This window comes from Anomaloglossus baeobatrachus, chromosome 12 (assembly GCF_048569485.1).
Source record: "Anomaloglossus baeobatrachus isolate aAnoBae1 chromosome 12, aAnoBae1.hap1, whole genome shotgun sequence".
Lineage (NCBI taxonomy): Eukaryota > Metazoa > Chordata > Amphibia > Anura > Aromobatidae > Anomaloglossus > Anomaloglossus baeobatrachus.
In genome coordinates, this window is record NC_134364.1 from 103513473 (window position 1) to 103529976 (window position 16504).

Here is a 16504-nt window from a genome sequence, read left to right on the forward strand (position 1 = left end):
CGTCTCACCCTGGGTGTGGCGGAGATGTGTCCATGCGTGATGGTACCCTACATTTGGAATTTTATCTTTTTTTTTGTCATTGACAACCAGGGATTGGGTCTTGGTTACCAAAACATAACCTGGTTACTGACTGGCACCAAGGTGATATTGTGTGCCGGAGCGTGAGAACAAATGTATGCCTTTATCTGCTGTTTGAAACATTTTTGTTTATGTATTTTCTGTATTCGAATCTGAAAAATTACCTCCACACAGAAATTATGATGATCCCATAGATCTGCTATCAAACTCCCGTCTCCCCAAGGGTAAAATATATAATCTTTCTGGTCCAGAATGTCAGGCCATGAAAGATTATATAGCAGTCTGCAAAAGGGCTCATCCATGTCACCAGTAGTTGCAGGGTTCTTATTTGTGGATAAAAAGATGGTGATCCAAGACCATGTATTGACTATTACTGTAAAGAATCGGTATTCAACTCATCCGTGAACTCTATAACCAGATGTTGGGACGCCATTGGTCACAAACTTGATCTAGGGGTGCACATTGTAATGCTGTAATCTACCATGGCTAAAGACAACAATATGTCCGAAACGCGTTGTTCTATGCTTTGATGACACATTTTTAATATGCTTGTAAAAACTTTTTAAGCTTTTTCTCATAATTTGGTGGTTTTATGTCCAATATGACTGGATACTTTTGTTTGCTTTGTCAGGGGTGTATATAACCTGATCCGTATCAGGAAAAAAATGAGTGGAAAACAGAATTTTTCACATCTGAGGGTCCTAATGAGTATCTTGTGATGTATTTTTGGCCAAATTGTTTTTCAAAATGTTGTCAATGACATATTCAGAGAGGTAAGTGGTTATATATGTGGTTGTTATATGCAGGACATCATGGTTTATTCTCCTGATTGTGAGTCATACATCCAACATGTATGTACTGTACTCCAAAGACAATTCTTTATTTGCTAATTTTGAAAAATATGTTTTCTAATTTCAAGGATTAAACTTCTCATGGTACATCTTGTCCTCTAAAGGTTTCCAAATGGACCCCTCAAAGGTCAAAACTATACAGGAGTATGTGCAACCTACATTTCTGAAGGCTTTGCAGCATTTTCTTGGGTTCTCTAATTACTATTGTACATTTATTAATAAAATTGGCTAAACCACTGACCGATTTAACAAGGAAGGGGGCTAATATGGTTAACTGAAAACCTGAGTAAAATGGGACCTTCTCTGAGATGAGGAACATTTCTCATGTGACCCAGTATTGGTCCAGCTTTACCTAGATCGTCCTTTCGTGATAGAGGTAGATGTCTCGGAGATTGGATTTGGAGCAATGTTAGCAAAGGGTATCGCCATCTGTTCCTCAAGTCCTTCCTTGTGCCTTCTTTTTATGAAAGTTTTCCTTTGTCGAAAAGAATTGATATCGGTAATCGTTGGCAATTAAGTGATCTCCCAAAGGTGCCAAACATAAAGTTATTGTTACCATGGACTAAAAAAACCTGATGTATCTCAAATAAGACATAAGACTAAGCCTTATACAAGCTAAAGGGGTTTTATTCTTCTCTAGTAGTGATGAGTGAACACTACCATGATTGGGTGCTCGTTACTCATTTAGAGCAGTTGGATATCCAGATGGGCGCAACTTGAGTATCCGAGTATAATAGAATAAAATAGAGAATGCAAGCATTTTTCCTGAAGATTTTCTGGAAAAATGATCTAGTTCCCCATTGACTTCCATTATACTCGTGCACGGGTCATGCCCCATCCGAGCTTCCAACTGCTCTAAACAAGTACCGAGCACTCAAACATGGTAGTGTTCACTCATCACTGTTCTCTCGGTTTTATTCTATGGTGACATTTAGACCTGTGACAAAAAATGTTAATGTTGATGCTCTGTCAAAAGAAAATGCAGACTCTGAACTAGTTCGCATTCTAGCTGAGGGGACCGTTGTGTCTTCTGTATCCCTGGATCTTGTGAAAGAGCTCTATAGATCTCAATAGCTAGCATCTGACAACACTTCTACCATAAAAAATATATATCCGCCACCCCCAGTTCTGTCTGTGACTCCTACAGGAATGAATCAGAGCTCACAGGTCTCTCTGGGATTTATAATACCATATGATTGGTAACCAGGACGTTTTGGTGGACTACTGGACTTTTCCAGTCCTATAGGTCCATGGAACTATCTCTACATAGATGCCATTATTGTCCTGCCATCTACTGAAGGGAAGATTTCCATTTTGGTGGTGGTTGTGGTGGATAGGTTTATTAATCAGTGTAATTTTGTTCTTCTGACTAGATTGCCTACCTCTTAAGAAAGTTGTTCATTAAACACTTTGTGTGATTACATTGGATTTCAGAAAATATCATTTCCGATAGAGGAGTTTGGCTTGTTTACAGATTCTGGAGGGCATTATATAATAAGATTAATATTACATTGACCTTTTTATCTACTTACCACCCAGAGATCAATGGTCAGGCTGAACATCTTACCATTGGAAACTTGAACAATATCTTTGTTGTTGATCGTCAATCTGATTAGGTTGCATATCTTCCTTTTATCTGTATTTATGAGTATTTAGAGTCAATTAAGACTTCTTCTTTCTTTTGTAACCTCAGGTATCACCCTCGCTTCGGATCTTTACTCCCTTCCGAACTAGATACCCCACAGGCTGGCAAGGTAGACAAGTTGAAGATGATCTGATCTGAGTCTAGAAACAACCTGAGAAGGGCACAGGGTAGATAGAACTTTTCTGTTTATAAGAGGCAAAGAGATGGACTGAGCTTTAATATTGGGGACAAGCTGGGGATATTCACTAAAAATGGCAAACTCAAGGTCTTTTGTGCTAAGTTGGGATCCAGGTTCATTGGTTTGTACAAAATTACTGAGGTTGTCACCCTTGTAGCCTTTTTGTTTAAAGCGTCCTCCTTCATTTAGGTACAATTATGTCCTTGCTTGAGGTATATCGTTCTCCTTTACAGTGATTCTCCACCTCCCGTTATGATCAGTGGAAGCTTGAAGTAAATTTTGGATTCTCATGTGGCAAGAGGGTCCTTATAGTAGCTCGTATACTGGAAAGGTTATCGGCCAAAGGGAAAATTCTAGATTCTCAAGCGGGAAGGAGGCCCTTACTGTAAGGGTACCTTCACACTTTAGCGACGCAGCAGGGATCCCACCAGCGATCTGACCTGGTCAGGATCGCTGCTGCATCGCTACATGGTCGCTGGTGAGCTGTCAAACAGGCAGATCTCACCAGCGATCAGTGAACAGCCCCCAGCCAGCAGCGACGTGCAAGCGACGCTGCGCTTGCACGGAGCCGCCGTCTGGAAGCTGCGGAGACTGGTAACTAAGGTAAACATCGGGTATGGTTACCCGATGTTTACATTAGTTACCAGCGCACACCGCTTAGCTGTGTGTGCAGGAAGCAGGGAGCCGCGCACACTGAGCGCTGGCTCCTTGCTCTCCTAGCTCCTAGCTACAGTACACATCGGGTTAATTAACCCGATGTGTACAGCAGCTACATGTGCAGAGAGCCGGAGCCGGCAGCACAGGCAGCGTGAGAGCTGCGGAGGCTGGTAACTAAGGTAAATATCGGGTAACCACCTTGGTTACCCGATGTTTATCTTAGTTACCAGCCTCCGCAGCTGCCAGACGCCGGCTCCTGCTCCCTGCTCGCTTCATTTCGTCGCTCTCTCGCTGTCACACACAGCGATCTGTGTGTCACAGTGGGAGAGCGCCTTTGAAGAAAACGAACCAGGGCTGTGTGTAACGAGCAGCGATCTCGCAGCAGGGGCCAGATCGCTGCTCAGTGTCACACACAGCAAGATCGCTAATGAGGTCACTGCTGCGTCACAAAAAGCGTGACTCAGCAGCGATCTCGGCAGCGAGCTCGCTGTGTGTGAAGCACCCCTAAGTTGTACACTGGAAAGGTTATCTGCCAAAAGCAAGATTTTAGATTTTCAAGGGGCAAGAGGGCCCTTACTGTAACCCGTACATTGGAAAGGTTATCAGCCAAAGGGAACATTGTGGGTTTTACCTAGTAAAACAAATGTTGACAAACTGATGAGCAAAATCCACCTAAGTGTCTGGAAACTCCTTAAAAAGGGGGTGAGGGGTACTGTAGTATCTGTGCTTAATGTTGAATTTGCCTTATTATATCAGTGTGTGAGAACTCAATCCACTTAATTGGTGCTACTGGCTCAGTAGTGTAGATGATCCCATGTTCAGAGGATGCAAAATACTATTGAACTAGTAGTTGTACACACATATATACACAACGCGTTTCAGTCGGATTGGCAACATCATTATTGGTACATCCGGTATGTGCATGATGAAGCAGCTGGTCTGACCCTGAAACGCGTTGACCATATTTATGGTAAAATAAGTCGTTCCATTTTTTTGGGATGGTAAGAGGTGCTAATTATGCATGTGGAACTAGTAGTCCAAGACTATTTTGCATCCTTCTCAATATGCGATCATCGGCGCTAATGGATAACAGCACCAAGTGGATCATGTTCTCCAAACTGTCTTTAGGAGGGATCAGCCGGCTGCAGCTGCCAATTTTTGTCAAGTGGTTATAGTTATTTTCACTCAGCCCAATGACTTCAGGTAGACTGTATAAACCGGTTTTATTTTGCTTTAGTTGAATGATGCGTTATCTGCACGATTATTATTATTTTTTTTAACTTTTTTTCCAGTGGTACTCACTTTCTTAATCCTTTTGTCCTATGTACGTTGCGAACTGCGTATGAATTGCTCTTGTGGAGGACCTTCAGATAGCACATGATCTGCAATGTCTTCCGTCATAATGCCAACAAGTCACTCCACTATATCTCCTGGATAGAGATGAGGGAACCCAAAGTTCGGTGTATGTTATTCTTACTGAACATAGTCTTTTCCCAAAAAAAGATTCAGAGTTTGGGTGCTTTTCGTATGCAAACCACTTGTGTGAGCATCGCTGTGCTTGGGTTACTGTTTATGGCTGGCTGCATGTGGGTGGAGATCCGAACTGCCCAATTAGTGACTTTTATTGGGGTTCAGGTCAAGTCCGGGTCCGAATCTGAACTTTATCAAAAGTCCAGCAGCACCCACTGAACCAAATTTCCATGGGTTCACTGATTTCTACTCCTGGAGCTGCACCCTGAAAGGCAGATGTAGCCAAGACTGTTGCTTTTGCACAAGTAACAACTGTATCCAGACATTTGTAGCCTTGGATCCCAACAAATAACAGGAGATATAGACAGTGAACATCTAAATTCTTCATTATGATGCCAGTGAGTTGCACCAAAGGATAAAGTATGGCATAAGTAAGCATTAGTATTAAGAGAATACAGCCTCACATGTTAGACTAGACAACCACCTTAATAACAAAATCACTGTTCATAGCATTAGCTAGCATGAGTGGACTTGGACTATGCCCTAAGATGTCTCTGGTGCCTCAAGGGTGGCTGTGGTGGAGCTGAAGGTATTGTTGACTGTTCCTATAGTTTTCAGAGTCACAGGTGGTAATACACCATGTGTCTGCATTGTTGAAGTCCATACTTGATGACCTGACCCAGAGGTCCTTCTGAAAGAAGTGATCCCACCAAAGATCAAGACTCGGGGTATAAGAACCTTCTCTCCAGCTTTCTCAATGATGATCATGATGTCCATGTGACCTCCCAGATACTGAAGCATAATGGTATCTCCTCCTTACATGAATGTCATGAGAGGGAGAAAGGAGAACCTTGCTATGACCCCATGATTGTCTTTTCTTTCTCTCAACTTCCATGCTGATGTGAAGTCTATAGCATTAAGATAACTAAGCATTGGGGTCCTGAGGGTGAATTGTATCACCGGTAGATGTAGTACTCAGCCAAATGGGTGGTTCAGTTGCCACATTCACAGGAGCTTCAGTACCAGGCGCCACCACAACCATATGGGTGGCACAATGAAACATACATGGTGCTTGTTAATTGGTGGGAGTCCTCAGATTCTGTCCAATTTACAATTTCTGCCTTGGTGCAACACAATTAGTGCTATGTGCCTAAAATATGTATCAGAGGGATGGTGATGGCACAGCAACTGTGAGCGTAGTGTCAGTGGTATATTACAGCAGAAGCACTGTCATGGCCATCACAATTAAAGCCAGGCAGTATTTTGCCAAAATTGTACTAGAAGAAGGGAGGAAAAAAACTTCCCTCTCCAATCTATACTGACTGCAACAGCTAGGCTTATACTTCTGTCCAGCCACTACACCATTGCCTCCATACTGTTCTAGTCATTACACTGGTTACCCATCCACTTCAGAGTCCATTATACACTTATCATGATCACCCACAAATCTTTCCACAGTTCTGCACAGTCATACACTCATTTGTTTACCACTCTATCTGTGTTTTACATTCTTCTAATGAGCTAAGACTAACATTTTCCATAATCCGAACCTCCCATACCTGTCTCCAAGAACAGTTCTCCAGAATGAGCTACACTAGACAATCCACTTAATTCCCAATGTCCCCAGTTGTAAATGAGCCCTAAATTGACTCCTTGGTAGGCAGGCTTATCACATCCCTTTACTAATTTTCATTGGAAATTAACCGGATTGTCTGAAGTGCATTCCGGAGAACTGGTGCAGCACCAGATAAGTTTTACTCAGTTTCGAATATTGTGCTACTCGGCAAAATATGATTTTGTTTGTATAAGTATACACTGAATGGTGAAACGATGCGGAATATTTTGGTGCCATATAAATAAAATTTGAAGTACGAGGTGGATCAAACTGTCAGGCTGTTGTGCAATACCTTTTCGGTACTGTGGTTTTTCTTAATAATTTGTCAACGGTTTAGAGGACTTCTGTGGAACACAGTACGTGACCACCCAGTAACGGTCTAATTAACTCTAAGTAGTTCAGTTAAGCTGAACAGATAATGCAGAAGTATTGCAGAGTGTTTTGCTGTATCAGTCATCTAATGATTGCAGAGTTGTGTCCAATTGTGGGATTAAAAGAAAAAAGCTACGGATTGTGATTTTGAATTCCACCATTCATGGTCCACAACTCCTGCATTTTCACTATAGAACAGGACTTCCGGCCACTTCCAGGTTCCGGAGTAAGATATAAGGTTGCGTCGACATTGCAGTAAGGTCTGGAATGGATGCAGCCAGAAGTCCTATAGTTAAGAGGTCACATATGTGACACGTGATGGTGGAAAGAAGAGGACCAGATGGCAAGGTGAGGTGAGTATAGGTAAAATAAAGAAATACTAACCCCGCTGCTCACCATCAGATCCTCTTCTTTTGAAGAACATACTGTATGACTTTGAGCTCAAATTTTAGCTTTATGTTTGGGGGGGGGGGGAGGCAAGGAGACATCAGAAAACCCCACAGCAATTCTGGTGTTTTTCAGATGTTGGGAAGGGGTCAAGGGTTGGGTCCTAAGGTCAACCTGTGGGGTTGACCAGTGGCGTAACTACAGTCTGATGGGCCCCGATGCAGAGTTTGGGCCTTGGCCCCCATCCTAGGCCACTGCCTGGTAAATATATCCCCCATCCTGGTAAATATGTCCACATCATGGCCCCATCCTGGTGTATGACCCCATCATGGCTATATCCTTGTATATAGGGTCCCATCCTGGTATATATGTCCACTATCATGGCCCCATCCAGGTATATATATATCCCCATCCTGAGCCCATCATAGTATATCTCCCCATCATGGACCCATCCTGGTGTATTACCCCCATCATGCCTATATCCTAGTACATATGGTCCCATTCTGGTATATGTCCCCATCATGGTGTATGACCCCGCTCATGGACATAGCCTGGTATATATGGATCCACCCTGGTATATGTTTCCATTATGGGCCCATCCTGTTGTATGACCCCATCATGACCCATCTTGGTATATATGGCCCCATCCTGGTATATAGCCCCCCATCCTGGTATATGGTATTCCATCATAATAATAATAATAAAGTTTTATTTCTATAGCGCCAACATATTCCGCAGCGCATTACAATTCAGAGGGGACATGTACAGACAATTTGAGACAATACAAAAAAAACAAACAAAAAAACCAACAAAAATTAAGATATCAGGAGGAGTGAGGGCCCTGCTCGTAAGCTTACAGTCTATGAGGAAATAGGGGAGGCACAAAAGGTGAATGGGGGAGAAAAGCTTGTTATATATGGTCCGACCATCGATTTAAAAGGGTATTCAAAACCAGCTGCATGAATCCGTCATTGGCCAAAATTTATACTGGTACAGGGGACAAGAATTGGAAGTAAATTTTTTGTTATGAAGGGCAGAAAGGGACTAGATTAGATCAGGTCAGTGAGGTGATAGGCTAGTCTAAAGAAATGCGTTTTTAGGGCTCGCTTAAAGGTGTGGATGTTGGGAATTAATAGGATTGCTCATGGTAGTGTGTTCCAGAGCATAGGCGCAGCTCCATCCTGGTATATAGCCCCTCATCCTGGTATATAGCCTCCATTGTGGTATATAGCCCCCTCATCCTGGTATATAGCCCCCCACCGCGCCGCACACAGTTAAAAAAAATAAATGATTGTACTATGTATTCACTTTCATAATGAGGTATATGGAATTTTGTATACATAAATAAGAAGGATGTATAGATAGATAGATGTTCAGACAGATAGGATGGATGGATAGATAGGATATACAGACAGACAGTATACACAGACAGATAGTATACACAGACAGATAGTATACACAGACAGTATACACAGACAGATAGTTTACACAGACAGACAGTATACACAGTCAGATAGTATGGACAGACAGTATACACAGACATACAGTCAGCCTGACAGTATGCAGAGACAGTCAGACAGATAGGACACAGACAGGATAGACAGACAGAGTATACACAGACAGACAATATACACAGACAGGTTAGACAGACAGACAGTATACACAGACAAACAGTATACACAGACAGACAGTATACACAGACAGACAGTATACACAGACAGACAGTATACAAAGACAGACAGTATACACAGAGAGACACAGTATACACAGACAGACAGCTACATATTGCACACTATACAGGGCACACATATCTTATACATAAGGCCCCTTTCACACGTCAGTGATTCTGGGACGTTTGTGCTTTTTTTAAAACGTACCAGGATCACTGACATACACAGACCCATTATAATGAATGGGTCTGCTCACACATCAGTGATATTTCACTGCACGTGTCTCCGCGCGGCGTACCCGCGTGTGCGTGATTGCTGCACGGAGACATGTCCATTTTTTTCTGGCATCACTGATGTTCCACGGACCACGCAGTGGTGTGATCCGTGAAACACGTGCCAGAAAAAAACGTGCATATAAAATAAAAATCATTTTTACTCACCCGGCTCCAGCAACGCTCTCTGCAGCCCATTCTGCCGGCTGCTTCTGAGCCGGCTCATTACTGTCGCGCATATTCATTATGCACGACACAGCCAACCTGGAAGCAGCTGCTGCGGGGGTCAGCGCCGGCCGGATGCTGCACCGCGGGAGCGATCAGCACCATGGACAGCGGGAGCGGGCGCAGGTGAGTTGATTTCTAAGTGCAATCACGGGCCACGGAGAACGGAGCCCAGATTGCACTTAGACAACCCACGTGTGCCGTGATTCACGGCACACGCAGGGACATGTGCGTGTTTTACACGCCAGTGAAAAACGTCAGTGTTTTTCACTGACGTGTGAAATGGGCCTAATACATACAGGCAGTACATAATACATAATTCACATTATAGTCACCTGCTTCTTGGCCTCCTGAAGTTCAGAGGATCTTTAGAAGCAGCTTCTCCGACCACAGCAGTGCAGGCGCCCCTCCCCCTCTATCTCTCTGGCTGCAGCAGTGCAGGCGCCCCTCCCCCTCTATCTCTCCAGCCGAAGCAGTGCAGGCGCCCCTCCCCCCCTCTATCTCTCCGGCTGCAGCAGTGCAGGCGGCCCTCCCCCCTCTCTGTGTGGGGAAGACGGGACCAGACAGGACACAGGAGAGGAGGGCGCCATGTGCTGAAACCTGTGCACCGCAGGAGCAGCAAATGACAGTGAACTGCTGCTCCCTGCAACGCCCCATCTGCTATCTGCCAGAAGGGGCTCTGTGCCCCTGGTGGCCATGGTACTCACCTACCCTGTGCTCCCCCGGCGTTCTCCTGCAACGCTGGGCACTGACCAGCGTGTAAGCAGCTTAGCGCTTGATGTCAGTGTCATGCGCGGCCACTTACAGCACTGGCACCTATCAGTGTATGCTCTGCTACCCATGCCCAGAACGTGTGCGTGGGGAGAAATATTCATGGCCTTAATCGACATCAGGCACATCGCAGTGCAGGGACCTGACGGATCTCTGTGCTGCAATATATTTCAGCTGGATGCACAGACTACGACACACATCTTATCTGAATCAGGGCTGGGCCCCTGAACCCCCGGGCCAGGTCGCAGTGGCGACCTCTGCGACTGCGGTAGTTACGCCCCTGGGGTTGACGTAAAGGATGGAAAACTTTTGCTTATGGATGTGGTCTTTGGTTGCATATGGCAGACAGAGTGTGGATTTCTACCATGGATAACATGAATCTCATGAATAAAAGACATGAACTGATATCTCATTACTGGTTGAGAAGGTTGTGGTCACCAGCCCGGTAGACCGTTGGAGATATCCACAGCTGTTACTGAGCGAAAAGATAATGGTGTTGTGCAATGCAATATATTTCGAGACTTACGTTTTCACAACAGCTCTGAAATGAATGAATGACTGTGTTAGAAACTCAGATCAAATGAACCATGTGGTCATTTTATATAAACTTTTTCCTTCCGTAGCCTTCCAAGTATCCAAAATTTTCAAGATTCGCTTCTCGCAAATTCAACCAGTTGGTTAACATTTTACTGGCTTCTTTTGAGGGGAAAAAAAGGAAATATGCCCATTACCTGTCCTAGCACCCCAGCTCACCACTGTGTCCTCTTCTTACTCCCCCATTCTGCAGATCTTCAGGTGTTGACTATGCCTCACGCAGTCACGTCATTGATATGTGTCATGCCCCTACGTGACTATGTGAGGATTAGTCAGTGCCATAGGGATTCTAGACTGGAGGGAGTGAGCGTAAGACCGACTTTGTACAGGTAACTATCAGTTTTATTATTCTTGACCCCCTTTCCTACTCTCCGTTAATTATGTTTAAGGGTCCGGAGAGACCTGAGTGCATAATAAGCTTTGAATCTGCCCAAAATTACCTATTTTTTGGGGGAGATTTGCTCATTGTTACTTTTTTTGTCCAATGAGATGGAGTGCATGACTGACTAAGCTGCTTAGGTGCTCAATTTCTTGATTCGGCTCAGTCCAAATTTAATCCTTCCTTCCGATAACACTTCTTCTTTCCAGCAGGACACTGTTATGTTATTGTGACGCCCTGGGCAAGCCAGGGGTCACAGGTCACAACACCACCCGCACCCCACATTCCCTGCAGGCACACCAGCTAACCTAAAAATCCTTGTTGCCTTCCTCTAGGGGCTGGTGTCCACACCAGGGGGTGGAGCCAGGCGGTTGGTGTCCGCCCACCAAGGAGTTCACAGCCCTGGAGGCAGGAAGAACCAGCAAGATGAGTTTAGGAGGAGGAAGTGAAAGGAGTAAACAGTGGAGTTAAGAAAAAGTGGAAGTCTAGCTGAGGGCTAGCGTGGAGTGTAGCTCAGGAGGGAGCTAGAGTGAAGTGAAACATCAGTGAAAGTGACAGAAAGCCTGAAGTTGGTCCGTGGCTGTGTGCCCGGACGGAGTCAGCAAGGTCAGCAGACGGCGGTGAAGGTCTGGAGTGGGACTGTCTGGAGGTTGCTGGAAGGACCACGGAGGCTGTGTGCCCGGTGGTCTGGAGCAGTATACAAAGGGCAGTCAGCACCAGGGCAGGGGCCTTTCGGATCCCGGCAAGGCTTGGAGTCGCCGTAAATTGCCAAATCCGTTAGTGAAGGGGACGTCTGTCTCCCAACAATCAAGTCCTGATTGACGGCAAAGGTCCAACCACAACGGGGAAACACCGCCACCGCCAAGGCACCAGTTTCCCAGGGCCGGCGCCTGCGGGCAAGAGAGTGGCTCCTCCGGTCCAGATTGTAGCCGGGGAGCGGGTAACCGGTGGGAACCCATCGCTACCACAAGTGAACATAGGTGCAGGGAAGAGTGACCGTCACCGCTAACTGCAGGGAACCGCAGCACCGTGAACCGTCCGAGGGACCCGTCCAACCAGCCGTTTGTTTACCGAGAACTGTGTCGTGTTTACTGGCTGAGTGAGTACCTCAGTGCCGCAAGGCACAGCGCGGCCCCCGCGTCCCTGCGCCCACCAGACCCAGCACCTTCCCACCTCCTCACTGGGCCCCGGGATCACCAACCCCTACCCACGGAGGGGCAACACAACAACTGGCTGCTCCACCTCACCATCCCCGGGATCCACATATAGAGCAGCGGTGGTGCACACTCAATCACCACAACCGTGGGTGGCGTCACGGACAATAGACTTTATTTCCCAAAACACCAAATCCCCTTTCACTCACGGGCGAGGAGTGCCGCTCGAGAGCCCCTGGGATCCGGCTCGTCGCTCGAGCCACCACTGAGCAGCAGCCGGACCCAAGCAGAGGGGTGAGCGCAGTGCTGACACCCTCCTCCCCGCCCGCGACAACTTGGCGTCACGAACAGGATCCTACCGCTCTGCCGTTGGGTAGAGGTGCGCCTTGTGACCGCCGGAGGTATCCGGCTGAAAATTTCCAGAAGTCGCCATCTTTGGCGCGAAAAGTTCCCGCTCGAGCGTCTTCTCGAGCAGCAGAGGCGCGAAGGCCAAAACTCCGCCCCGAGAGAGGAGTGGCCGGAAAGAGCTCAGGGGGACGGAAACAAGATGTCTGCGCCCGACGGAGCCGCTGGAGGAGTGGCGGTCGCAGCCGCAGCGGCACCCGCGGATGGGAATGGGCCTGCCCAGGTCCCGGCCGCGATGGCAGGAGGTGCCGCGGTCCCCGCGCTCGCTAGGTCATGCCGTTCTCCTTGCCCTATGCGCCCGGAGCTACCTGGCTGCCGCAGTATGACGGGAAACCGGATGCCTTACAGGCCTTCCGGAAGAAGCTTGGCCCGTTGCTGGAGCTGTACCCCCTGACCGATAAGCAACGGGCAGCGATAGTGCTGGGCCAGCTAACCGGTGCGGCTGAGCAGGAGGCGGAGACCTGAGCCGAGGGGGACCGGCTCTCTGTAGCCACCATCTTTGAGAAGCTACAAACTGCCTTTGAAACCCGGACTGAAGCTGAGCTGAGGATGCAGTTTTACCAGTGCCGACAACGGGCTACAGATAGCATTCGGGACTATGCTTTACGGTTGCAAACCGCCCTCCGCACGCTAAAGCGGGTGAATCCTATTAATGAGGCGGATAGCAACAAGATGTTAACAGAGCAATTTGCGCAGGGGATGAGGTCCCCTGAGGATCGTAAACAACTCCGGCTGTGGGCCCTGGAACACCCTGATGTGGACTTTGCCGTATTAAAGGAGCGGGCCATTAAAGCACTACAGCCCCCGGCCTCAGAAGCCCTGGAGCCAGCCCCGTGGCCCATTGAGACGGCTCCGGTGGTGGTGACCCCTGCTCTACCAACCTCTTCAACATCCACCGCCCCAAGCAGCACTATGGAGGAGCTGGCAGCCCAGGTCCGTCGCATGGACGGAGACCTCGCCAAGATCCTTGCTGCACTCCAACCGTTGACCAAATCGCAGGCTTCAGCACCGATACAGCTTCCTGACAGCCCTGAAGATGTCCCCTGGATGCAGCGGAGAAGTGCTAACCAACCGCGGAGCAGGCCTCCAACCTGCTACAAGTGCCGTAAGCCTGGGCATTACTTTCGAGAGTGCCCGTTAAACGAGCAACCCCTGGGGCCCCGGGCCAATCCTCAGGAGTAGAACCCCGTGGCCCCTCGGACTGGCGGGATCGATATATCGGGGCTCGACCCATCATTCCCGTGGTTGTGGCCGGCATACCGGTGATGGCTCTCTTGGACACTGGAACCCAGGTAACCACCATACCATATACATTGTACCAGCGGTATTGGGGGACGGACGAGCTGGCACCCCCAGATACTAGTATAACGCTGATTGCTGCCAATGGACTCCCATTGACCCAAGTGGGGTATAAACAGGTGGCCATGACAGTGGGGCAAGCTGAACTGCAACACCAGGGTATGATTGTGGTCATGAATGAGCCCAGTGATCATAACCCGAAGATAGTGCTGGGAACCAATGTGATGGAGCACTGTATGGGTGATGTGTTGGCCCTACTGCAACAGCTGGCCACCACGGCGGCGGGGAGCCGACAGAGGGCTGTGCAGCGTGAGATCCGAGCCTTGATGTACCGCCAGCATGTCAATTCAACAGGAGGAGAGATTGGTGGAGTGAGAGTGATGGATGTGGCTCCATTGCTTGTGCCCCCTAGAAGTGAGATGATGATTTGGTGTAGGGCAGCAGTAGGGCCTCAGGGGCGTGACTACCCTGCCATGATGGAGCCCATACCCTCCGAGCACTGGCCCACTGTAATGGCCGCCCGAGGGGTGGTGGATGTGAAAAAGGGGAGGGTGCCCGTGAGGGTGCTGAATTGTGAAGAGGAAGAAGTCAGGCTTCCCCGGTATGCTACCATTGCCAAACTGCTCACCCTAGACCCTCACACCATCCACGAAACCAGTCCCTCGGTCTCCCTACCTGCTACCAGCACTTCCCCGCCGCAGGGGGAGGTAAAAGAGTGGCACCAACAGCTACATGTGGGTACTGATGACACCCCTACACATCACAAAGCGGGGGTATACAGGGTGGTGCAGGAGTATGAACAGGTTTTCAGTAAACACCCACTAGACTTCGGGCAGATCAAAGGGGTCCAACATCACATCCCCACTGGTGAACACCCCCCTATCAAAGAGAGGTACAGGCCTATTCCCCCTGCACATTACCAGTGTGCCAAAGATATGTTGAGGAATATGAAGGAGGCAGGGGTCATTCGGGATAGTTGTAGTCCCTGGGCCGCTCCATTGGTACTGGTCAAGAAGAAGGATGGTACCATGCGGATGTGTGTGGACTACCGGAAGATTAATCAGATAACCCATAAAGATGCCTACCCGCTGCCCCGTATTGAAGAATCGTTGGCCGCACTGCGGACTGCAAATTATTTCTCCACCCTGGACCTCACCAGTGGGTACTGGCAAGTGGCTGTAGCCCTGGAAAACCGGGAGAAAACCGCCTTCACCACCCCGATGGGGCTCTGTGAATTTAATAGTATGCCGTTCGGGCTGTGCAATGCCCCAGGAACCTTCCAACGGCTGATGGAGTGCTGTCTGGGACACCTAAACTTCGAGACCGTCCTATTGTACTTGGATGATGTGATTGTTTACTCCCAGACGTATGAAGCCCATCTGGAGCACCTGGCCGAGGTGTTCGCGTCCCTTGCCAAATATGGGATGAAGTTGAAGCCCTCCAAGTGCCACCTGCTGAAACCCAGGGTGCAGTACCTGGGGCATGTGGTGAGTGCAGAAGGTGTTGCCCCCGACCCTGAGAAGATCACTGCCATCCAGGACTGGCCAAGGCCGACCACCTTAAGGGAAGTCAGGCAGTTTTTGGGTCTGGTGGGGTACTACCGGCGCTTCATCAAGGTGTACACGAAGATGGCTGCCTCCATGCAAGACGTCCTCGTGGGACAGACCAAAGGGGGAAGACCAGCCCCACTGGTGTGGGAGGACAGGCATGAGGAATCCTTCCGTCAGCTGAAGGCGGCTTTGACCGGAGAAGAGGTCCTGGCGTATCCGGACTACGGCTGCCCATTCATTCTCCACACTGATGCCAGCAATGTGGGTTTGGGGGCAGTCCTGTCCCAGGTCCAGGAAGGCAAGGAGAAAGTGATTGCCTATGCTAGTCGAAAACTCCGGCCGACTGAAAGGAACCCTGAGAACTACAGCTCTTTCAAGCTTGAGCTCCTGGCACTGGTGTGGGCTATCACCGAGCGGTTCCGCCACTACCTGGCCGCCGCAAAGTTCACCGCTTTTATGGATAACAATCCGTTGACTCACCTGGACACGGCCAAATTGGGTGCGTTAGAACAACGGTGGGTAGCCAGACTAGCCAACTACGACTTCACCATCAAGTATAGGGCCGGTCGTGTCAACATCAATGCTGATGCCCTCTCTCGAATGCCCCACTTGTCAGAAGGTGGGTGCGAAGATGATGACCTCGAGGAGATCGAGTTGCCTGCATTCCACCGGCCATCGGTTGAGAAGATCCATGTCCATCAACAACGGGTGAACCTGGATCCGCTACCCAGTCAGAAGTGGCAAGAAGCTCAAAATCAAGCGCCTGCTGTCCGCCTAGTCAAGACCCTGGTGGAGCAAGGCGCCGCTGGGATGGACCCTGCCGCCCCAGCGGAAGCTCAACGCTTGTGGAAGGAACGGGCCCGGTTGTACCTGCATCAGGGGAGGCTGTACCGGGAGCTGATCAACCCGAAGACCCATGAGAAGACCCGCCA